Source organism: Meles meles, chromosome 15 (assembly GCF_922984935.1).
Source record: "Meles meles chromosome 15, mMelMel3.1 paternal haplotype, whole genome shotgun sequence".
Lineage (NCBI taxonomy): Eukaryota > Metazoa > Chordata > Mammalia > Carnivora > Mustelidae > Meles > Meles meles.
This window is the reverse complement of record NC_060080.1, coordinates 66872281-66895832: the sequence shown is the minus strand read 5'-3', so window position 1 is coordinate 66895832 and position 23552 is coordinate 66872281. Positions and strand designations below refer to the sequence as shown.

General features: G+C 39.4%; 1 long non-coding RNA gene across 2 annotated transcripts in view; it reads right to left on the bottom strand.

The window, feature by feature from the left end:
- Positions 1-577: 577 nt before the first annotated feature.
- The window catches only part of LOC123926023, a 43613-nt gene continuing 20638 nt past the window's right edge, over positions 578-23552 (bottom strand). The window contains exons 3-4 of one of the 2 annotated variants that reach the window (XR_006815142.1): positions 23392-23543; positions 578-748 (exon numbers count right to left, since the gene is read on the bottom strand). This is a non-coding gene — a long non-coding RNA (uncharacterized LOC123926023). The remainder of the gene's footprint in view (positions 749-23391; positions 23544-23552) is intronic. The other variant, XR_006815143.1, reaches the window with a different exon arrangement.

The following is a 23552-nucleotide window of genomic DNA, read 5'->3' as shown; positions in this document are numbered from 1 at the left end:
TTTTTAAAGATCTTATTTATTTATTTGACAGAGATCACAGGTAGGCAGAGACGCAGGCGGGGGTGGGGGGGGAAGCAGGCTCCCTGCTGAGCAGAGATCCCGATGCGGGGCTCGATCCCAGAACCCTGAGACCATGACCTGAGCTGAAGGGATAGGCTTTAACCCACTGATCCACCCAGGCGCCCCTATCCAGTTTGGTTTCTTAATATCTGCTTCTAGTTTCACGCTTCTGTGATCTCTTTTTGCTGCTCTATTCCAGTTTAGTTTCTGGGTATTAGTTTTTACGTTTGCTTGCCGTCCACCTCTGGTTTTGCACTTAGGCTAACTCACACAAATGCTGTGCAGATCCACCCCACCCCCACTTCTAGTCCCAGACCTGTTTCATCTAACACAGAGTTTATTTCTATTTTGAATGTGGAAAACCTCTATCACTGTACATATCACTAGCAATAATCTGTCCATAATTAGAGTATCCTGCATTTTTACATAAAAGCAGAATTTATACAACTAAAAAATTCTTCAATCTTTTTTAAAAAGATTTATTTATTTTAGAGAGAGAGAGAGCATAAGTGGGATGCAGAGGGGCAGAGGGGAGGGAGAGAGAGAGAGTCTTAAATACTATTTCACCATGTAATTTCTTGAGCTTCAGCTGTAAATATGTGTTCCTGACGCAGAGACCTTTTTCTTTGGACGCAGGCCAATTTGTTCATATAGCTTCTGCCCATTTGTAGCAACTCCCTTGAAGAGACTGAAAAGAATAGAAAGGTTACTCCACTTCCATCAGGAAAACTACCTTTGGACTCTTCTCACTTATTAGAGAGCGTTTCCAATGTCTTTGTATTGGCCTGAAGAAAAATACGCATGGACCCAACAAGCAGTTAAACTAGAGCTGCCCCCACGGAGATGGGGAGGAGGGTTTGATGTGCAGATGGGGGGGGGGGGGTGTCTGTATGGAGTTCCAGAAGGATGTTGGATATTAGATGCCATGGCTTGGGAGATCTGCCCACACCCAAGTTCCACATGGAGGGAGGTGAGCCACCTGCTCTCAAGGGATTGTTCCTGATTATGGAACACCTGAAGCGGAACCACACTAGCCTTCCCTAAATATTCTAGACTTTCTAATTGGCCCCTTTAGTTTCCAGTATTACCCCAGGATTGTGGCAATATTTATTGTACAACTGTATCATGGAACAGATTCACACATATCATGAGTAAACGCACAATTAAACAGATCTAGATAAAAGTCATTTATAAGATATTTATGCCAACAATGACTTCTTTTTTTCCCCCCAACAATGGCTTTTTGAGGATATCGTCTTTAAACACTATATATTATAGAAGGTTGCAACTACATGAAGTAGGTCCATACTTTGGCTACATCAGAAATTTCTATGCAGCAGGTTTGGTTCTAGCTAATGGAGATGTTGACTGCCCTAAGTCCTTGGAGCAGCTGGTCAGAATCCCTGGCTGCTTATCTTCAGCTGTAAGGAGTCTCTTCTTCTTCTCCCAGTATGCCATATGAATACTATATTATCATTTCTATGTGTCCCACTTTGTTGAGAAGCATTTGTTCATATGATCCTATAATGGTTTAGTGCTAGGGGCAATGATGTTCTTTAGCTGCATCTCCTACCGACCAAATAATTTTAAACAGTTGCTACCTGAATTCAAGAAATACGATGGAAGGGCAGAGCCAGAATAAAAGCAAGATTCATCCCAGGAGTTATCTAAGTTCCTATGGTATTAGATACTCAGTAAGATTTCTGGAGAGCATTTCTATCCAGATATAAAGGAGTCAAATGGGATTTCAGGAAACAGTTTTTCCCTAGTTCTATAACCACAGAAAAGTAGAGATTAAAGGCTGAACAGAAGTAAAATTTAGAAACTGAGCAGAAGTAAAATTTAGGAACTGAATCCAAACGTACTTTTCCCACCATGGAGGTCAAACCTATCAGAGAGTCTCTAATTCACCCTGGAACTCTGACATTCCTTCCTTCTTTCTTTCCTATTTTGTCATTCAATCGAAGTGTCCTGATTTAAGAGGGTTAGGCTTTCTGTACTCTCTGTTTCTCTATAATTAGGGAGGAAATAGTGCTAGAGAAGTAATTTTTCTATCCTGGCTGCACACTGAAAATTGCCTGGAGATTTTTTTCCCCAAAAATGTATTACTTGAGTCTTAGCCTAAATCATTAGTTCCTAAATGTGGCCCCCACACCAGCATATTAGCATTACCTAGGAACTTGCTAAAAACACAAATTATTGGACCCCACCTTAGTTGGACTGAGTCAGAAATTTTGAGGTTGGTGCTAATGTATTACTTAGCAATAAATTTAACCAAGAAGAAGCAAAAATTACTGACTGAAAATTATAAAACACTGCTGAAAGTAGTTACGGAAGACTTAAATAAATGGAAAGCTATCTCATGGGTATGGATTAAAAGACTTACTATTATGAGGATGACAATACTTCTCAAAGTGATTCATTGCAATTCCTCCAAGACCTTTTGGACTTTTTGGAAGAAATAGCAAAGCCAATCCTCAAATTCATATTTGATCTCAAGGTACCCCAAATAGCCAAAACAATCTTGAAAAAGAAGAACAAATCTGGGGGACTTTTCAATTTCAAAACTTACTACAATACCACAGTAATCAAAATACTGTGGTTTTTGCATAAGAAGAGACATTTAAATCAATGAAAGAGAACTGAGAGTCTAGAAATAAACACATATATCTACAGCCAACTGATTTTTCACAAAGGCGCCAAAACCTTTCGATGAGGGAGAGAACAGTCTCTTCAACAAATGGATCTGGGAGAACTGGGTGGACATCCGTGTGCAAAAAAAAAAAAAAAAAAAAAAAAAAAAGAAGTACACTTATACACAAAAATATATAAAAATGTATGGTTGAAGGACCTAAATATAAGACCTATAAAGCTACAAACAATAAAACTCTCAAAACAGGGGTGCCTGGGCGGTGCAGTCAGTTAAGCATTTGACACTTGGTTTCAGCTCAGGTGGTGATCCTAGGGTTGTGAGACTGAGTCCTGTGTTGGGCTCTGTGTTCAACGTGGAGTTGGCTTGAGATTCTTTCTCCCTCTCCCTCTGTCCCTCCTGCTCATGCTCTCTCTCTCTCTCAAATGAATTAATAAATCTTTTTTAAAAACTCTCAGAAGAAAACATAAAAGAAATCTTCACACCTTTTTCTTAGTGAATTCAGGCTGCTATCACAGAATAACATAAACTGGATGGCTCATTCACAGTACACACTTATTTTTCATGGCTGTGGAGACTGGGAAGTTCAAGATCAAGGTGTGGGCAGATTAAGTATTTAGTACTCATTTTAACATGAGCAAAGAACTTGAATGAACTTTTCTCCAGAGAATATACACAAATGGACAACAAGCATATGAAAAGATGTTCAACATCATTAGTCATTAGGGAAAGACAAATCGAAACCTCAATGAAATACCACTCCACACTAAGGTTGCCATTTTAAAAAAATTTTATTTTTAAAATATTTTATTTATTTATTTGACAGAGAGCAAGAGAAAATACAAGCAGGAGGAGCAGCAGAGGGAGAGGGAGAAGCAGGCTCCCTATTGAGCAGGGAGCTCTATGCAGGGCTCAATCCCAGGACCCTGGGGTCATAACCTGAGCCGAGGGCAGACACTTAACCAATGGAACCACCTAGTGCCCTGTATTTTTTTTTTTTTTAATAGGAAGAAAGAGTTGAGGCACCTGGGTGGCTCAGTCGGTTAAGAAACCAACTCTTGATTTTAGCTCAGGTCATGATCTCATGGTTGTGAGATCGAGTTCTGTGTTGGGCTCCATGTTCATCAGGGAATATGCTTGAGTCTCCCTCTGCCCCTCCCAACCCTGTTCCCACACTCTTTCTCTCTCTCAAATAAATAAACAATTCTACAAATTCTTTTTTAAAAAAGGAAAATAAGTGTTGACAAGGATATGGAAAATTAGAACACTTGTACATTTCTGGTAGAAATGTAAAACGGTATAGCCACTGTGGAAGACAGTTTTGCAATTCCTCAGAAAGTTATACATAAAATTACCATAAGACTCAGAAATTTTGCTTCTAGGTATATATCCAAACGAATTGAAAACAGGCATTCAAACAAATACTTGTACATAAATTTTCATAGTAGCACTATTTACAATGGCCAAAGAGTGAAAACAACCTAACTGTCCACTGAATGATGACTGCATGTAGTATATCCATACAGTGGAATATAATTCAGCCATAAAAAAGAAAGAAGTACTGATACATATGACAATGTGGATGAGCCTCAAAAATATTACACTAAGTGAATGAAGCCATACACAAAAGGCCACATATTGTATGATTCCATTTATATGAAACATTCAGAATGGGTAAATCCATAGACACAGTCTCCCGTTTGTCAGGGCTGGGTGGAGTAGAATTTAGGGAGTGGGCACTAATAGACACAGGGGTTTTTTGGTGGGCTGGATAATGAAAATGTCTTGGAACTAAATAGAGGTGATGGTGACACAACATTGTGAATATACTAAATATCACTGAATTGCACAATTAAAATGGTTAATAATTATGCTTAATGGTGAAAAACGGAGCTTTTCCCTTAAGATCAGGAACAAGATAAGAATGTCCACTCTTACCACTTTTACTCAACAGAGTATCAGAAGTCCTAGCTACAGCAATCAGACAAGAGAAAGTAATAAAGGCATCTAAATTGTTAAGGAACAAGTAAAATCTTCATTATTTGCAGTTGACATGATATTATATATAGAAAACCCTAAAGACTCCACCAAAAAGCTACTAGAGCTGATATATGAATTCAGTAAGGTCACAGGATACAAAATCAATATACAGAAATCCATTGCATTTTCATAAACTAATAATGAAGCAGTAGAAAGAGAAATTAAGAAAAATAATCCCATTTAAAAATACACCTAAAATAATAAAATATCTAAGAATAAACTTAACCAAAGGGGTGAAAGACCTGCACTTTGGAAACTATAAAACATTGATGAAAATAATTGAAGATGACATGAACAAATGAAAGATACATTCTATGCTCAAGGATTGGAAGAACCAATATTGTTAAGATGTCCATATTCCCCAAAGCAATCCACAGATTTAATGTAATACCTATCAAAATAACAACAGCATTTTTTTGTAGATCTGGAACAAATAATTTTAAAACCTGTATGGAACCAGAGAAGACCCCAAATAGCCAAAGCAATCTTGAAAAAGAAAAATAAAACAGGAGGTATCTCCATACCAGATTTCAAGATTTACTACAAAGCTGTAGTAATCAAAACAGCATGGTGCTGGTACAAAAAATATACACATAGATCCATAGAATAGAGGGCCTAGAAATAAACTCATGATTATATGGTCAGTTAATCTTCCACAAAGTAAGCAAAAATATGCAATGGGAGAAAGTGTCCTCAACAAATGGTGCTGGGGGAAAAAAAAACCTAATCATCCAATTTAAAAAATGGGGCAGAAGACATGAACAGACATTTTTTTTTTAAGATTTTATTTATTTAGTTGAGAGAGAGATAGCAAGAGTCCCAATGTGACAGAAACAGGCCTGGAAAAAGAGTGTCTTTTCACTAGTGAAAAGATTATGGGGGTACCCAGTGGCTCAGTGGCAGATTACGCATCTGCCTTCAGCTCAGGTCCTGATCCCCGGGTCTTGGGGCCGAGTCCCTTATTGGCTCCTGCAGGGAGCCACAGGGCTTGATCCCAGGATCCTGGGACTGGGACAGTTGGGCACTGGGTAGTGTGTGGAATTGTTGAGCCACTATATTATACACTTGAAACTAATATAACACTGTGTATGTTAACTATAGTGGAATTAAAGTAATAAATACGTTTTAAAATGGTTATTAATTTTGTTAGATGAATCTTATCTCAATTAAAAAAAAAAAACCTTTCAGGCAAACAGATTATCAGGTAAGAGATGCCAAAGTGCATGGGAGGACACGCTGGACGCCATAAGGTGACTGTAGTTCCACCGTTGTTTGTGAGTATATGGGCTCCTCCTCTCTGGACATGTCCAGACAGAGGGTTATGCAAGGGGAGATGGTTCATACATATTCAAGTGGAAACACAAACAGGAACATTGTGTTTTGTAAAGTTCATGTGACAATATTTGCACTCTCAAGCTGCTGAAGCTCAAGCCACATGAGATGAATAAAGGCTGTGATGTTGTAAGAATCTTCAGACATTTCTAACTAAATTCCATAGCAATAAAAAGGAAGAAGCAATTATGTCTTTTTTTTTTTTAAGATTTTATTTATTTATTTATTTGACAGAGAGAGAGAGAGCAAGAGAGGGAACACAAGGGTGGGGAGTGGCAGAGGGAGAAGCAGGCTTCTGGCTAAGCATGGAACCCGATGTGGGGCTCGATCCCAGGACCCTAGAATCATGACTTGAGCTGAAAGTAGACACTTAACAACTCAGCCACCCAGGCGCCCCTATTGTCTTCCAAGGGAAAATCCAAACTAGTCCAAACTACTTCAGAAGGCAACTTTCAGAATATTGGTTATACAGTTTGTTTCCTCCAATCCTGAAGGTTTCAGTAGTAGGGATCCCTAGTTGGTCTTGTCTGGGTACTTTCCCCTTGTGTTATGCTGCTCAAAATACCAAGTCCCTGATGGCACAACATTGTGAATGTATTTGATGCACTGACTGTGCACTTAATAAAGGTTAAAATGGTAGGGCTCCTGAGTGGTGTGGTCGGTTGAATGTCCAACTCCTGGTTTCGGCTCAGGTGGTAATCTCAGGGTTCTGAGGTCAAGTCCTGTATCTGGGGCTCTTTCTTTCCCTCTGCCCCTCCCCCTACTCCCACGCTCTCTCTCTCTCTAAAATAAATAAACAAATAATTTAAAAATGTAAAAAATGGTTAAAATGACAAATTTTATGTTATGTATACATAACCACCATAAACAAAAAATTAACAATAACTTAACAATAGCTGAATACTGAAAATTTCAGTAAAGTAATTTTAGAGCAATGAAATACAGGTTTTAATCTTTTTAGAGGTTAAATGATACATGATATATATGGACTTAAATAAATCTGATCAAGTTAAATAAAATTGATGCAACTGTGTTTGACTTTGGGAGTAAGAGAAAGAGACAGAGTTAGAAAAAGACAGGTGACCAGACCTTGACATTTCTTCTTTCCTCCTGCGAATAAAATGTTTTTTTTTCAGGTGTTGTCAGTTTTAGTACTGGACACTGAAAGGGCCTTTAAATGTATCATTTCTAGCACAAAGCAATATTTTCATCAAACTAACCTATATCAGCCTAATGGCTTATATTAGTAATAGAGGGAAAAGTATTCCTTAATGTTACATCTGTAAGATTTTATTCAAAAACCATGGAGCCTGAAGGAAATGGAGAAGTGTATAGATAAGTCAGAATAGTCATCTATTAATCATTGTTGAGAATGAGTTTGAGTTTATGGAGGTTAACATATTGTTCCTTCTACTTTTGTGCATGTTTAAATTCTCTACAGTTAAGAATTTTTATTAAATTTAAAAATAGGAGTTTCAGAACAAAAAGTGTAATTGGTCTAGTTTATGTCTCATGCTCACCCCTTGACTACACAGGGAGGTGAAAGGGAAATTTAGGGGGAGACCTAGGAGGCTCCTTTGGTTTCTGTACCAGGTGAGCACTTGTATTTACTGTCCGTCAGTGAGACACAATGGGGAAGAGGTAATTTCTCCCTTTGCCCCTCACCCCCTCACCCCCCAACTCTCTCTCTAAAATAAATAAATAAATCTTAAAAAAAAAAAAGAGTCACTACTTTACTGTTTGCTTGTCACCATTCCAATTAACATACCCTGTCCTGGTATAATTAGTATTTACATCACTTTTCACTCTTAAAATTGTCACGGTTTGGAGATGCCTGGTCGGTTCACTCGATTAACTGTCTGCCTTCAGGTCAGGTCATGATCCCAGGATCTGGATGGAACCCCGCATTGGACTCCCTGTTCAGTGGGGAGCCTGTTACTCCCTCGTCCTCTGTCCCTCACCCCACGACTGCTCCTGCTCTCTGCCTCTCAAATAAATAAATAAAATCTTAAAACACACACACACACACACACACACACACACACACACAAACCCAAAGATTACTGAGCCCCACACTGAGAGTTTCTAATTCAATATGTCTGGGGTGGGGTCCCAAGAACTTGCATTGCTAACAAGCTCCCAGGTGACGTTGCTGTTTTCGGTCCACACTCTACGAACCTCTGCTTTAGAGCAATGTGTCCAAATCTGACGTCTCAGCCTCACCTGTAGAACTGTTAAAAAATACTGCAGGCCTGCAGATTCAGATTCTGACAATGGAATTTAAGAATCTGCATTTTTAATAGATTTCACAGGTATTATTTCTTAAGTGTTCCTGACACAATTTTTTGAATAGGCATTTGGGGACCATAGTAAGATTCTGTGGGCACTGATTAACCAGAGTGGCAAAAGACAGAAGAGGCTAACATGTTTCTTCCCAACGTGACGGAAGTCCTGAAAAAAGAGTGCCTTCTCACTGGTGAAAAGATTATGGGGGCACCTGGGTAGCTCAGTGGCAGATTAAGCATCTGCCTTCAGCTCTAGTCATGATCCCAGGGTCCTGGGGCCCAGCCCCTTGTTCCTGCTCAGCGGGGAGCTTGCTTCTCCTTCTCCCTTTGCCTCCCCCCTCCCCACTCGATTGCGCTGCATGCTCTCTCTCTCACATCAATAAAATAAAATCTTTAAAAAAAAAGATATGTAAGTGAAGATGAACATTACCTTACATAAATATTCAGGAAGAATTGATCCTTGCTAGTAACTTAAAAATTTAAAACCAGATATCAATGTCCACCTCTTAAATGAGTAAAACATTAAAATAGTAGGTTAGAGACATTATTATTAAAATAATGTAATCGATTAATCTGATTAGATTAAGGGCAAGATGCTGTTGGCATGGTACACTGATAAGCTCTTTTTGAAAAGTGACTTAATAGGGCACCTGGATGGCTCAGTTGGTTAAGCATCAGCCATCAGCTCAGGCCTTGATCCCAAGGTCCTGGGATTGAGTCCTGCATCAGGCTCCTTGTTCCGCAGGGAGCCTGCTTCTCCCTCTGCTTCTCTCTCTTTCTCTCTCATGAATAAATAAAATCTTTGAAAACACAAGGAAAAAAAAAGTAATTTAGCAATCTCCATCAAGAACCAGAAAATATTTGATTTTGTCATTTTTGATTCAGTTACCTTTGACTCAATAATCTCACTTCTGGAAATCAGTCCCCAAAAGTAGTTCACAATATATTTAAATACATTAAATTATAATATACTGAAATTTTATAAAATATAATGTATTAAATTAATATAAATGAAATGTATAAAAGATTGCAATAGTAAAATGCTGGAAGCAATCAGAATCTCTAAAACTAGAACATGGGGAGAAGGAGAGGAGAAGTGAGTTGGGGGAAATTCGAGGGGGAGACAAACCATGCGAGACTGTGGACTCTGAGAAACAAACTGAGGGTTTTGGAGGGGATGAGGGTGGGGTTTGGGTGAGCCTGGTGGTGGGTATTATGGAGGCACATATTGCATGGAGCACTGGGTGTGGTGCATATACAATGAATCTTGGAACACTGAAAAAAAATTAAAAAAATTTAAAAATAGAATATTGGTTAAGTAAATATATGCCCTTAGTGGACTATTATAAAGCAATTTAAATGACAGGTTACTTATTCATTAATGAAAAAATAAATTAGTTGCCAACCTGCCCCCAAAGGGTTAAACTAATTTGTGCCCTTCCCAGAACTGTAGCTGTCTCTTCAGTGATGATGTGCATTATCATTTTTAAAAAGCCTGGGTGGCGCGATTGGTTAAGTGTTCAACTCTTGGTTTTGGCTTGGGTCATGATCTCAGTGTCCTGATCTCAGAGTCATGGGATGAAGCCCCAATTTGAGCCCTCTACTTGGGATTCTCTCTTCCTTTCCCCCTCTCCCCCCCACTCTCTCTCTCAATAAATCAACCCTTAAAAAACAAAAGGTGTCAGTGGTATCATGTGTTGTTTTACATAAACTTCCATACTGGGAAAATGCTTATATTATACTTTTAAAAGATTCTGTCAATTGGGGGGGGGGTGTATATATATGCCATAGTTGAATATCCATATTTTTATTTCTTTTAATTTCTATAATTGTGGGGCACGTGGGTGGCTCAGTCAGTTAAGCTGCAGGGTCCTGGGATTGAGCCCCACATCGGGCTCCCTGCTCAGCGGGGAGCCTGCTTCTTCCTCTCCCTCTCCCTGCCACTCTTCCTAATTGTGCTATCTCTCTGTCAAATAAATAAATTAAATATTTTAAAAAATTTTCTATAATTTTATGTGGCTTAAATTTCAAATTGGGTTAATTCAGGATAGTTTCTGCCCCTTAAAGGTACTATTCATTGAGGGTCTACTGGTATCTAATATTTTCCCTCTTACTTAATCCTATATATTTGATTCATTTAATCCTGATTATCCATAAAGAATTGTATTTTCATTTGTGTATATTTGTATTTGTCTAAATAAAAGAATAATACTTAAAATATATCATGAGCTGGAGCACCTGTGTAGCTCAGTGGGCTGAGTGTCTGCCTTCGGCTCAGGTCATGATCTCAGCATCCTAAGATTGGGCCTGAGTTGGGCTCCCTGCTCAGCATGGAGTCTGCTTCTCCCTCTCTCTTTCCCCCTCCCCCTTGCTCATACTCTTAATCTCTCTTGCACATGAATAAATAAAAAAAATCCTAAATAACAACAACAACAACCCTCCATATCATGAGCCTTTAAAATGTTCTAATACTTAGTCCCAGTAATCGTATTTTGGAAAACAAATGCTAGGGTTATAATCCAAAATAGTTATAATATTTCAAAAGTATCTAATAATAGAGAAAATTTTAGAAATTTTATTTATGAGGTGGTTTAAGAACATGGGAAAATGTTATAATATTAAGTAGAAAAGCAGGAGATTAAGCTTGAATATTTACTATGATCATAACTATGCAAAATAAATTTATTATGATCATAACTATGTAAAATAAGCATTTCAAATACTGTGAAATCTCTAAAATGCTAGCCTGGTTATACTCAAAGCATGAGAGAATAATTTTCTTTTAGAGTGAGCATGCATTACTTTTATATCGAGGAAAATAAAAATACATGAAGACTACTTTAGTTGAAATTCACAGAAACACAACTCAAATTAATTTAAGCCATAAAAGGAAAGGATTTGAACGGAGAGGGAGAAGGAGGGAAAGAGAAGTTCATGGAAGGATCTGGTTTCAGGCCCAGGTGGAAATTATATTATGAAGTCTCTCTCTTCTACCCTCCCCCCAAATCTCAGCTCAGCTTCCTCTGTGTAGTGACCTCATTTTCTCCCCTCTTCCAGACTGCCAGAGAATTAGGTTGCCCACAGCTCTAGGCTTACAGCATCTGCTTTTGGAATTTCATTGTGAAGAGACCTCTCTCCTCTATTGTCTACATATCAACCCCATGAGGAACTCACAGCCTCTGTGTGGGTCACATGCCCACCTCTGTACTCATCACCATGTTTGGGGAATGCAGGATTAAGACTGGGTGGGTTTCTAACATGTTCCCATATCTGTTCCAGAAGAGAGGATCTGGTACCGCAAGAGAAACAGCATGATGGCCAGCCAAATTAAGGAAGGTACTGGGCAGCGCAGTATGCTATCACAGTTCACTGTCATCATTCACACTCTTGCCTTTCTGAAAGGCAAATTCCAAAAATGCCCCATAATGAATTAACCTAACAGCCCCACGTACCGTTCATCTCCCAACAAGACAACATAAGGTCTCATCCAGTGACTACCTTGTCCTAAAGTCTATGTCTCTAGGCCATATGCTTTCTTGCTGGTCAGGTAGAAACAGGGCTGCTCCTGGGCCTGCAATACAAATAGCATTCCAATTGCTTCCCTTGCAGTGAAGTAAGTTCTTTAGCGATTCAGTTTTGCTGCCCCTAGGTCTGTGCATGTGGGAAACAAGTCTCCCTTCCCCGTCATATTCTCAGATGCCACTGCCTTAGCCACCAACTTCTTGTTGCTCTCATTAAGGAGCCTGGGTATTGCTTTAGGCTTTGAACACTCAAAGGCTTTGTTTCCAAGTTGGGTTTTTCTGGCAATGCAATCCTCTTCAGCTCTCAGCTGGCTTTTCCTCAGTTTTGCATGTGGAGATTGCATAAACTAAGTGCACTACTAGAAATGTTACCCTGTCCTCATAGTTTGATTCTCTTAACGACAGATCTCAGCTTTGTCCACACTATAGCTCTGCCCCATGATGGTTACCAAGGCTGCAGCCCAGTGGACGGTAGTGTTCTGCCACGAGCACGACTTCTAACTATACTTGGCAGGGAAGAGCACCACTGTATATGAAAAAGGGGCAAGGAACACAAGGTTCCCTAATTTTTACTGAGTCTCTGGTGTGTTTTCTGTCTCACGCCTTTGTACTGATTTTAGATTGAGACACGGGGTTCAGCTTCTCAAATCTGCAAGAAGAATTACATTTGACTCTCGGTTGTTCTGGAATGCCGGCTAGAGGCAAAAGGGGCCTCCCAGTTGGCTGTCGTCTTCGTGCTTTCAGACAGGTGAGCTTGGATTCAAGCTTGTCCATTCCTCTTAGCCCAGCGGGGTTCTTCCTCGCTGTTCTCCATTGGCATCATTCTGGTTTGTTTGCATGGCCACAGAAACCAGGCGTCATGTTTGACTGGACCGGGTCATACACCCACCTCTGACTGAACAGGGCCTATGGGAGAAAGGGAGGAACGCTGGGAATCCATGCTGAAGTCGACTCCCAGCTGCCATTTTACCTTTATTTTTAAAAGAGGTTAGCACTTCATATAAAAATTAGCCAATTTAAAACTGAAAATTTATGAGTAGAAAAGATTCTTAGGATCACACCCTCACACTTAAAAATTGCAGGGTGGTCTCAAACAGAATGAGAAAGAGCCAGAACAGAGAACGAGGAAAATGACAGCAGACTTTGTCACCCCACTTTACAACATCAGAAATGCAAGTCAATTCTGTGAATGTTCAGTGACTTCCTTGGCTTTCCAAAACCGACGGCTTCCACATGTTTGACAGGTACAGTCTAAGTTTCAAAAGTACTTTTAAAAGGTACGTCCATCAGAGCTCAATCCATCATTCTCATCCACATATATCTTTTGTGTTTGTAAAATATTCTGTTATTAAAATCTCACTTTGGGCACCTGGGTGGCTCAGTTGTTGGGCGTCTGCCTTCCGCTGGGGTTGTGGTCCTGTGGTCCTGGGATCTAGTCTAGCATCAGGCTCCCTGCTCAGCGGGGAGCCTGCTTCCCCCTCTCCCACTCCCATTGCTTGTGTTCCCTCTCTGGCTGTCTCTCTCTGTCAAATAAATAAATAAAATCTTAAAAAAAATAAAAATAAAAATAAAATTTTGCTTGTAGGTTATATTAGCATTTAGTGATTACCTATACTGACAACCTTGAGGATTTCCTCTTCAGTCAAGAGCCATCTGTCAGCTTGGAACCTCCCACCCAGAAGCTCTTTTGGTTCTAGCCTTTTTGGTTTTGCATCTTGCTTCTTTGTCTTGTTTTTCCCCATAGTCCCAAATCTAATCCAGATGCCTGGACTTGCGGGTCTGCTCCTCTTATTCATGGAGACAGACTGGAAAATATAACTTCAGCATTTTGCTAAAACTTTTTTGAGTTAAAAAAAATAATCTTTATTGCAGAGCAATTTCAGCTTTACAGAAAAGTCACAAAGATATCAGAGAGAGTCCCTGTATGTCCTTCATCTCCTAATGTCACCTGATGTTATCATCTTACCTAGCCAGGATGCATTTGTCAGAACTAGGAAATTAACACTGTTACATTACTATTAACTAAACTCCAGGCTGTATAAGGATTTTACCAGTTTTCTACCAATGTCCTTTTTCTAGTCCAGGATCCAATCCAGTGTAGCACATTGCATTTAATTTTAAAACAAGCTATTTTTCAAGTCATTTCCAGTTAAGCTATGACAATTATGAGGAACGTGACATTTTAATATTTAAGATAAAATATTCATCAGCAAAATCAACACAAGTTGTCAAGATGCCACTTGTTCTGTGATTATGAGCTCCTCTAGGGAAGAGTCTCTATTATTTGTTTGGCATATTTTAGCTATATATAGTTTCATACATTCACTTCAGGATGTAGTTTTGCAGCAGTAAGAGTTGAGAAAAGTACAAGAAAATTCAAAACATTCTAACTTAGTAGAAAACACTTTCATTCTTCCTAATGGAATTAGTAGAGTTGGGATTTTATTCCAGTGGCATACTACAAAGGTAGTGGGAATATAATTTCTGAATACATTACGGATTGGATCCACTCATCATAGTGCAAGCCACAGAAACCACAAAAGACCACAGAAATCGATTCCTGTCCCACCAACTTCTCTGGGGGAAGAGCACTTGTCAACAAAACCCAAAGTTCTCTCTAGGAAAAGAAAGCTCTCTCTAGGAGTAATATCTGGAATAATTTGGAGGAAAGTTAAAGTGGCTTGCAGTTTTACACCAAGATCTTTTCAGACCTATAGAGGCTATCTTGACATAAGAACTTTGTTCTAATTTGCATGTGACTTTCATTTTAAGAGAACAATTTTGTAGGTATTATAACAAAAGAGCTATAAAGAATTCAACTTGAGGTCAATTCAAGGACTTCTCTAACCTAAGAGAAATACAGAACTTTGCTAAGTGTATAGTCCATCAAATTCCTGCCACAATTAGTAGTTATTTTCAGATGTTGTGATCAATCACTGCAATCACATGTAAAATTCCTGTAGTATCTCTCTCTCCACCCCAGAAAAAAAGATTCAAGACTTATTGATATCATTTTGTAAAACCCAAAAAAAGCAAAGGTAGGTGAGAAAAGCAATGGGAAACAACAAAATATTTTGCCAAGCATTAGTCTATAAGTAAAGGAGGCAAATGAAGAGATTATGTATTTAGATTTTCACTTAGCAATTTGTTTTCTGGAGGAATAGGAAATACAGTAATTTAGCTAATTGATGTATAAAAGAAAGAAACCCTGAACATTTACATAGCACCTTAGTGCTTCTTATTCATTTCTTATAATTTATTGAATAGTTAAGGGGCAACCTATAATTTAGGGTGAATTTGTAATTGACCCAGTGACCATGGGTGCTGGCACACCTAATTGTCCTCTGAAGCTACTTCAAAAGTAACCTCCTCCATGAAGTCTTCTGCTTTCTTCCAGCCTCTCCATCAAAGAAGAATCTGCCCTCTTTCTTCTGTGCTCCCAAGACATGTGACCAACTTTACATACTTGTATGAAAGCACTTATCACCTTGTCACCTGTTCTAGGAATAGCATCTTATCCAGTATTTTATCTTCATAAGTAAGTGGCAGTGTTATAGGTTGTTTCTTTCCCTCTTCCTCCAATTCATCTGTTGAAGCCCTACCCCCAGTAACTCAGAATGTGATTGTATTTGGAGATGAGGTCTTTACAGAGGTGATTTAGTTGAAGGGAGGTCTTTGGGGTGAGGCCTAATCCAATCTGTCTTTATAAGAAACTTGTGCATGCAGAGACATAAGGCTGAGCATGCACAGAGGAAGGACCAGATTAGGGCACAGCAAGAAGTCTACAAGGCAAGGAGAGAGGGCTCAGAAGAAATGCTACCTGCCAATATCTTGATCTTAGACTTCCAGCCTGCTGAAATGTGAGAAAATGAATTTCTGTTTAAACAAACTAGTCTGTGGTACATTGCTAGGCCTAGCAAACTAGTACAGATTCTCACAGGTGAATGGCAGAGTAAGCGCTTAAAAAAATGGTAGTTAGTATGTGTAATCAGCAGTTATTATATATATTATATATGTATATACATATATGCTTCTTCTATATAGATTATTCATGCATGTGCTTGGCAAGTTTTAGGAATTTATGTGTCTCTGCATTCATGCCTCCTTTAGGGTTGCCTTTAGTTTCTATGGTTGTCTGTTTGTGCATTTGGCAGCTGAGTGTTATTTTTCTAAAGCTTTGCATTCAAGAAATTTGGAAAGTATTCTTAGTCACTACAAAGACTTCTATCTTGGGTAAAATGGATTCCCTAAGGTTAATAATTTTGTTCAGCAACTCAATTGTACAAGTATTTTCTTCAAGCAAAGGACAAAGAAGTTTTTCAAGATTCCAATTAATTCAAGAGTTAAGTAGCTCTGGATTTAATTTAATTTTTCCAATGATTTTTTTTCATAAATTTTTAGTTTTTTCAAAATTAATTTTTCATAAGACACGTGGTAAGGAAATAAAGAGTCGATAATTTTTGATAAAAGCACAAGAATAGAAGTCCACAGAAAAAATTGGGTCATAAAATTTGAGGTCTTACCTGTATGATTTGTGGACCCAAGGGAAACATAATGCGATTCTCAACACTGTTAAGAGCTTCTACTCACTTGTCTTGAGGGCCTTGAACAATCCAGTTCCAGTCTACCTGTTCTGATTTCACCTTCCACCTTGTTCCCCTTTCTCCCTGTTCTTCAGCCTCAGAAGCTTCCTTGTGGATCCTGAAACATGCTGAACTAATTCCATTTGCCTGGAGGACTGCTTTTTATGCATCCCCTGTCATTCTCTGTCACCTTACCTCCCAACTTCCCAGCATCTATCAATATCACGGCATTATGTCTTTGTTTGCCTGCTTATTGGCGCTCTCCCCTCTACCAGACTCTCAGCTCCATGAGAACGGAGGCTTTGTTAAGAAATGTTAATTGGACTAGAAATTTGTAGCTTCAAACATTACAGCTTTCAATATTCCTTAATGATATAATGAATATTGCAATGAAATAGTCAAACAGTGCTGAAGAGATGTTTTCTACTATCGATTGAGTATATTAGATTATCCCAGAAATCTGTTATTTTGTACTATGTAGTTGACCCCTTTGAGGGTGTCTATTCTGCTGAGAATTTTTGTCTAGTATCTTGGAACTGTCCCTGGTCCTCAGAAATGGATCCTTCAAAGCTATACAGAAGAATGCTGTCCAGGAGAAATATAATGTGTACCACATATATAGTTTAAAATCCTCCAGTAGTGGGGCGCCTGGGTGGCTCAGTGGGTTAAAGCCTCTGCCTTCAGCTCAGGTCATGATCCCAGCGTCCTGGGATTGAGCCCCGCATGGAGCCCCACATCAGGCTCTCTGCCCAGCAGGGAGTCTGCTTCCTCCTCTCTCTCTCTCTCTCTGTCTGCCTCTCTGTCTACTTGTGATCTCTATCTGTCAAATAAATAAATAAAATTTAAAAAATAATAAAATAAAATCCTCCAGTAGTAATATCCTTTAAAAAGTAGAAAGATTAAAAGTAATTTTAATATATTATTTAACCATGATATCCAAAATATTATAATTTCAACATGTAATAAAAATAAATACAATTATTAATGGGATATTTTATGTTTTTTTTCTCTTTTTTTAAACCAGCATCTTCAATCTGACGAGTACTTTCCACTGGCAGCACATCCCAAATTCAGATGGTAAATTTTTAACAAAGTAAAAATGTAGTTCTACCCAAATAGTGAAGTTGTAGGTAATGGAAATATATTTTACACTGCTTTGGCTTCAAAATTTAAACCGATAACAAATAAAATGAAAAATTCCTTTACTCGGTGTCCTAGCCACATTTCAAGTGTTCCATAGCTACACTTGGCTCGTGGCTCTGCCTTAGTGTACAGGCAGAGCAAACAACCCTGTCTCCTGGCCATCCTTGATTGGAGCAGCCTTCTGACCACAGCTCAGCCAATCAGATTCTCTCGCCCAGGAATTTGAATTTTGAACTGAGATATGCAGAGACCAGAGATGGTGGGCTCTGAGTCATGTTTAATGGCAGAATTCCAAAGGAAAGGTTTGTGAGCAGCTGTTGTCAGGGTCCCCAGAGCTTCCCTGTCTTCTGCCTTTCCAGAGGCCTGTTTAGTAGTTCAGTTCTTCTTGGATTCCATGAGAGAGCCTAATAGATTTCCAGTGAGTTTTTATTTTCCCTTGAGCCAGCGCTAGCTGTTTCTGTTACTTGTAATGACATTAACAACAACAAAAAAATAAATAAATAAAATGAGCAAAAATCCTTAAATTTCTTTAAAAGGAGACACATGGGAGGACATAGTTACACAAAAGGGTATACATTTATGCAAAAGTGCTTTTAGTACCTTAGAAAAATCATAATTGTCCAGAGTGTTATCAACTCCGAACGGAATGGAGCAGGGTATAGATAATTCAAAACAGTAAATTGTTACAAAAAGAGCATCTATTTGATTTTGGAATACATTTGTGTGAATTGGGGGTGGGGATGAGGACAGAGCAGAAATAAGACACAGCTTCCTAATTGTTTTACAGAGAATTTAATCAGCATGAATTCTCCAAGAATGACGTTGATCACACAGCAGGTGCTTGATAAATGCATGTTGATTAATTGACTTAGAATACACCAGCTGTCGATGAAAGAATGTGATCCACAATCAAACCATTTGACAGAAGAAAGCCAGGATGGCTTTTAAAATTAGTAACAACATGGAATTCTATATGCAAATAATCCCTTCTTTGCTTCCCTTCCTTGATGAGAACAAGATAATCATACTCTGCATTGGGAGGAAGGTGATTAGTATTTAAGACTGTAAACCTAGGTGAACACATTCTCCAGTTATTTGTCTCCAGTTTCCATTAAGAATTTGGAAGGACTTTCAGTGGTATATATCAAGTCTGTGTGTGGGTGTGTATGGAAGGGGTTTGGAGGCTGGGGAAGGGAAATGTAATCATAAATGATCTCTCCTGATCATGGGGAGCTTTGATTTTATCTCTTCTTAGCATCAGATAATCAATATTTAAGTTTCACAGCGTAGGGGAAACAAAAGTAAAAAAAGAGGTTCAGAATAACAGGTTTAAATAGGCGGAAATGAATGTAATTAATCTAGCAGAGTATAACTAGCATACTAGCTAGATGCTAGTATAACTACCAGTTTACAGAAATGATCAGAAATAAGAATACAGACAGGGACACAATCAGCCAAATCCAGAATATGGGAAATTCTTTAGAACGAATGACCTGACTTTTTAAACAAATAAATATCCTATAATTATGTTGTAAATGTCACAACTACTGGAGGATAGTGCCACCTCTGGTAGAACATTATTTTTGTTTTTTTTTAAGATTTATTTATTTGACAGATAGAGATTACAAGTAGGCAGAGAGGCAGGCAGAGAGAGAGAGAGGAGGAAGCAGGCTCCCAGCCAAGCAGAGAGCCCGATGCGGGGCTCGATCCCAGGACCCTGGGATCATGACCTGAGCTGAAGGCAGAGGCTTTAACCCGCTGAGCCACCCAGGCGCCCCCTGGTAGAACATTATTTTACGGCAAGTTCCCTACGTACAAATTCCGGGGTAGGGGTGAAGGTTGCATGCAGAAATTTATTAGAAAGATATCTCTGAGGAAGTGAGGAAGATAAGACTAGACAGTGGAAAAGCTGACCTAGTGAAGCTTCAGCTGAGGCCTCAGTCATCCTATGGGGAGTTCTGGAGCAGGGATGACTCTTCAGAGTTGTCCCAAATTGGGACAAGGGGGCCAGGCTTGGTATTCCTGCCTCAGCCAGTCACTTGATGGGTTCCCTCTTAGGAGGGGCTATAGGAGGCAGTTCTTTGCGGCCAACAGGTGATCCTAGTGAAGGACGTGGTTGTGGGCTAATGGCAGCTGATATTCCCAGCAGCTGGGGAAATATCATCATGTCAAGTGGGGCACTGGCTAGGAGATGTGGAATCAATAGATTTTTTTTTTTCTCCAAATGGGAGATCCTACAGAATGTTTGATACTAATGGGGATGATTCAGTGGTCAGAAAACATCAATGAGGGGCACCTGGGTGGCTCAGTGGGTTAAGCTGCTGCCTTCGGCTCAGGTCGTGATCTCAGGGTCCTAGGATCGAATCCCGTATCGGTCTCTGCTCAGCGGCGAGCCTGCTTCCCTCTCTCTCTCTCTGCCTGCCTCTCTGTCTACTTGTGATCTCTCTGTGTCAAATAAATAAATAAAATCTTTTAAAAAAAGAAAACATCAATGATGCAGGAGAGGGAAAGAAACATTGTTGGAGAGAGAACCTTGAGTATGTGGAACGCAGTGCACAGCCACAGGAGGTGGCTGGAGAAGGGAGAACCATTCATATGGTCATATTCACTGTTAAACTAAAGAAGGCAGGAAGTGTGGGCACTGGTGCTGGTAGACCAGTAGCTGCGGTGGTCGCTGTGCAACTTCTCTTCTTGCGGAGGCAGGACGGAAAATCATCAACAGGGGGGTCAGGAGATAGTGGAGGTTGAAGAGAGAGGAAAGAAATGAAACAGCCCTCTAGGACAGACAGAGAGGAATCGGCCAGAGAAGGTACCGGGACTTTATTAAAGGACCATTTGCAGTTGAGGCCATGAATTTACAGTGAGTATCTTCTGCGGGGTTGTTTTTCTACAGTCAAATCTGGCTGCCGGGTGTGACACAGGAGGATGGTTGGCTTGAACTGGGGTGGGAGTTTGGCCATGAAGTGCAGTGAAGGGAGAGAGGAGGAAGAGATTTGAGCGAGTATGCAAATGAGTAATTACAATGATGGAGCATGGAATATAAACTGAGGACGGAGAGAAGAGAGGTGAAAAGGTGCTAATGGCCTGTAGATTTCAGGAGCAGAATTATGGGAATCAATGTATAGGGGGAGTGAGCTGGAAAAATAGGAGGTGGTGGTACATACAAAGTGAAAATATAGAGCAAAAAAATCCGGGATTTGGGAAAATAGGCAGTCTTACGCACTGATAGTGGGAATGTAGATCCGTATCCCTTCTCTTGGTGATGGTAGTGGTGGGGTAACATTGCAATACCTATCAAAATGTTAAATGCCTTTGACAGAGCAATTTTTCTTCCTGGAATTCATCTAACAATTATAGTTACACATTTGCATAAAGATAACAGGGTATTCTTTGCAGCATTGTTTGTAAAGCAAAATACTGGAAACAACCTAAATATCCATCAGTAGGGGACTTAATAAATAATGATACAGTTCTAAAGGCTGGTATACTATGCAGTCTTTACAAAAGAATGATTTAAAAAGTTATCATTTTAAAATCTCACTGTAGGGGAGGGATGCCTGGGTGGCTCAGTCGGTTAAGTGTCTCCTTTGGCTCAGGTCATGATCCTAGGGTCCTGGGATCGCGCCCTACATGTGGCTCCTTGCTCAGCCTACTTCTCCCTCTGTCTGCCACTCCCCTTGCTTGGGCAGGCTCTCTCTCTCCCCAACAAATAAATAAAATAAAAAAAAAATCTCAGTGTAGGGGCACCTGGATGGCTCAGTCCATTAAGTATTTGCCTTCCGCTCAGGTCCTGATTTCAGAGTTCTGGACTAGAGCCCTGTTTCATGCTCATTTCTCAGCAAGGAGTCTGCTTCTCCCACTGTCCCTCCCTCCCCTCAACTCTCAACGTGTTCTCTCTTGCTCTCTCAAATGAATAAATAAAATCTTCATAAATAAACAAACAAAAAACCAAATAAATAAAATTCTATCCATCCATCCATCCATCAGTGCAACTGATTCAAGCAAGGGTCATCAATGGATGCTAATATCATCAAGTCAAAGGTGATTGGGGAACAGGATATTTACATTGTCTTGAAGAATCACCCCATAGACTATTTGTTTTTCTACAAAGGGGAAGGATACCTTTGCATCTGAAAAAGATGATCAATAGCATCATCGCCAATGAGATGAACTGGCATTTTCTGTCCTCCGATGTGATGGGAGGGGAAGTGCATGCTTCTACTATGATATTCTTGCAAAAAGTGTTTAATCTTAAGAACCTAATCATGATGAAGGACTTAGATAAATCCAGAATGTAGAGCATTCTTCTACAAAGCAATTGCCTGGAATTGGCAAAAGTGTCACATGTACTGAAAAACACCCTCTCCGCACCCTGGGGGAAAAAAAAAAAAAGCAAGGGACAACAAAGGAGACTATAGAGATATTTCTGTTATGTGTAATGAATGAGCCTTGATTGAATTCTGGATAGGACAAAGCTATAAAGGACATTTTGGGGGATAACTGGGGAAATTTGTATATGGGTCATGTCACAGTATGTTAATATTAAATTCTTTGGGTCTGATAATGGGATTGTGGTTTTGTAAGAAAATGTCCTATTGTAGGAGAAAACGCAACTGGTGAACTGTCATGCTGTCTGCAATGTGCTTCCAAATGACTCAGCAAAAACAAAAGAGAAATGAAGCAAATGTGGCAAAAACTTTTAACCATTTATGAATCTAGGTAAAAGACGTGCAGATATTTATTGTACTAATTTTTTTCGGCTTTTTCTGTAGGTTTGACTTTTTTGAAAATAAGCTTTTGGGGAAAAGAGAGTAACATAGAGCTCTAAGTACTGATTATTATGTTATTATCATTGGAACCAAGATTTTCAGCCTAAGTGAAAAGAGATGGAAATATAAAATCAAACCAGCCAAGTAAAACTCACATCTTAAATTCAAACAGTCTTTTACATGATCTCTAAAGGCCCCTGTGGAGAGGAAAATGAAATCTTTGTATCTAATATTTCCATCAATAATATTTATGTAGTTATAATATTTATATTGTTATGATACGTTATTATTGTTAGTAATTTTCAATTTTTAGAGGCAGCCTATGAACCAAACTGGAGAAAATATAAACACCAACCTTTATAGGGGAATTAATCTTCTCACCTAATGGAGTGATTTATCAATAAATCAAGAAATAGCAGTAAAGGCCCGTTATTCAGAACTAGGGAAGCAGCCACCAAAAAGCCTTGAAAACAGAAATAATGAAAAGTGGTTCCTTTTGGGAAATCAGATTAGGAGTGGGAGAGGATGGGACAGTAGACAATGGTTTTCATTAAGAGCCCTATTATATTATTGTTTTTTTCCCCTGTGTGATTATTGCAAAAAAATGTCTTAAAATAAGAACATTTTAATAAAACAAGGGGATGGCCTACAATTTATAGCCCCTGTATGGGCATAATAAAAACCCGATGTTTAAATTTCCTGTTTCACAGTTTCCAGGGAGGAGTTGGTTATTGGAGGATATATATAAGCATCCAGGGCAGAGAAGCCTCCTGTAGAGGATGGGAGTGAGGGGCTGGGAGAGAGGGGAAAGGGAAGGGGGAGGGAGAGGAAAAGGGGGGAAGGTGGGGAGAGGGAGAGAGAAGCTTTATTGAAATGCAAGGTTTGGCTGTCAGAGCAATTTTGAGTATTAATCATATTATTCTCTATCCAGTGGTGTCCCCAGCAACTAGAAACTTGAGCCAAAGCTCTGGGGGAAAGATGGCTATTAATTTAGAAAAGAGTGAATACCCAGGAGCCTCTGAAGGTGTGAGCTCTGCAAGGCTCAGACATCTGGAGGTGGCGGGAACACTGCTCTCTTCTCAGCAGGCTAGGAAGGCTGCATGGGTCCCAGCAAGGATCCTTGGGCACCACTGGACCCCTTGCAGAAACACATGTAGTGCCTGGTGAGT